The 1,735-nt window shown below is 53.3% G+C and overlaps 1 protein-coding gene across 1 annotated transcript in view; it reads left to right on the plus strand.

Moving 5' to 3' along the window:
* The window catches only part of LOC112963262 (olfactory receptor 14C36-like), a 9,983-nt gene that overhangs the window by 7,167 nt on the left and 1,081 nt on the right, over window positions 1–1,735 (plus strand). The gene's annotated exons all lie outside the window — the stretch shown is intronic.

Consider the following 1,735-nt stretch of genomic DNA (forward strand, 5'->3'; position numbering starts at 1 on the left):
TCCAGGAGCAGCCAACATGTCTGCTAGGAACTTCTGAAAGTCCCTTCCTTAGACCCCTTAGTCTATAGACAGCACCAGCTTCCCCTTTGCTGGCCTCCTCAGGGTTTGTCTGACCTGCTCCTTAGCACCTGCAACCATGGGGATGGCCCTGGGCAGTGCCCTGCTACTGGGAGGTTTCTGCAGGGGAGACCTGAGCTCCCTGAGGGAGGTGTCAGCACTGCAGGGCCTGACCATGACTTGCTCAACTCCATCCCCCCAAAATGTTTCTGTTTGCACTTCCCTCTCATTGCCTGCCCATCTCCGCTGCCTGGAGCTGTCCCTGCTGGCAGCTCTTTCTCTGTCCCAGTGTCTTTTCCTGGTTGGTGCTCACAGACCCCCTCCCACCCTCTGTGTGCTCATTCCTGCCCTCCACACACCTCCCACAGGCAGGGCCCTGTCCAGGGGCATCTCTGTGATTGCAAGGAGGAGGTCAGGCAAACCCTCACAAGGCCAAGAAGGTGATGGTGGTGCTGTCTGTAGGCTCAGGTGTGGATGAAGGGACTTGCTGAGGTTTCTCTCAGACCTTTCGGGGCTGTTACCAGCCCTGTATGTCCTGCATGGTGTTCCCTTCCTGGCAGTGAGAAGCCCCAATCCCCTTCCAACCTGTGAGGCTCCTGGCAATGCATGTCATCAGGTTGGGGAATGAGCTGACTCTCCTTTCAGGAGAGTCCATCTTTAGGACCCTTGACTGCTTCTCGGGGCTGTGCTGTCAAGCTGCAAGCTGCCCTCCAGAAAAGCACAGCTTCCCTGGAGCATTTCTGTAAGATCTGAGAGTCCCTGGTCTGGTCTTGTGAGTCAGAAACCTTGTYACACTCTTCATCACTCTCTCCATCTCAGGGCTGAGAGTGAAAAATTTGGGAATCTTCACTGTGACACTGAACTACTCTGCTCCCAGCTCAGTCCTGTTTCTTTCTTAGAGGAACTTGTGTGTGTGGTTGTCTTTCCTCTGAGTGAGGTGCAAGTGCAGGGCARTGAGGGGCAAGACTCATGGACAGACCCGTGACCCTATACAAAGTCACAGCGAGTCCTTTTTTGCTCTTGGGATGCACAAGGGCTCATGCTGAGAGCAATTGAAATGCCAAAGATTTCTACCCCCTCAAACAATGCTCCCACGGTGAGAAGGAGGCATCTAAAATACAGATATATATATATGGGGAGGAAAGGGTGTGTGTGTGTACACCACCATATATGTCCTCAGACTCCTCCAGTGATCATTTTGCAGAGAAAAATGGGTTTCCAAATGTTGAACAGCCCTTCCACATACGCGGTGGACATAATCTGCTGCAGCATGTGTGCATCAGAGCTATTCGCTTCCCATTCTCTCTGCAGTGCCTGCGGGAAGGGCGCACACGGCAAATGGGTGTGAGGGCAGGGTCTATCTCATTGGGACAGAGACATCTAGAAAGGGTCAGGTCACCCCATGCCTTCACTCGACTGTTTCTCTGCCTTGCTGGAGTGGCAGCTGGTGTGGCTGATTCAGATACACACACCTCTGTTCAAGAGGGAAGGCTGGGGGAGATGAATCCCTCACAAGGGTCTTCTCCTTCAGACACAGCTGCCACGAGAGCTGTATTCAGCTCTCATCATGGGAAACAGAGAAACTTCTCACTGGTACCTGGAACAAGTCCCCTGCTCCCAGCACCCATCCCCAGGTATCCCACCACATAGCAGGGTCAGTTTGACACCTCCATTTACA

Source organism: Apteryx rowi, unplaced genomic scaffold, assembly GCF_003343035.1.
Source record: "Apteryx rowi isolate R43461 unplaced genomic scaffold, aptRow1 scaffold_1652, whole genome shotgun sequence".
Taxonomy (NCBI): Eukaryota; Metazoa; Chordata; class Aves; order Apterygiformes; family Apterygidae; genus Apteryx; species Apteryx rowi.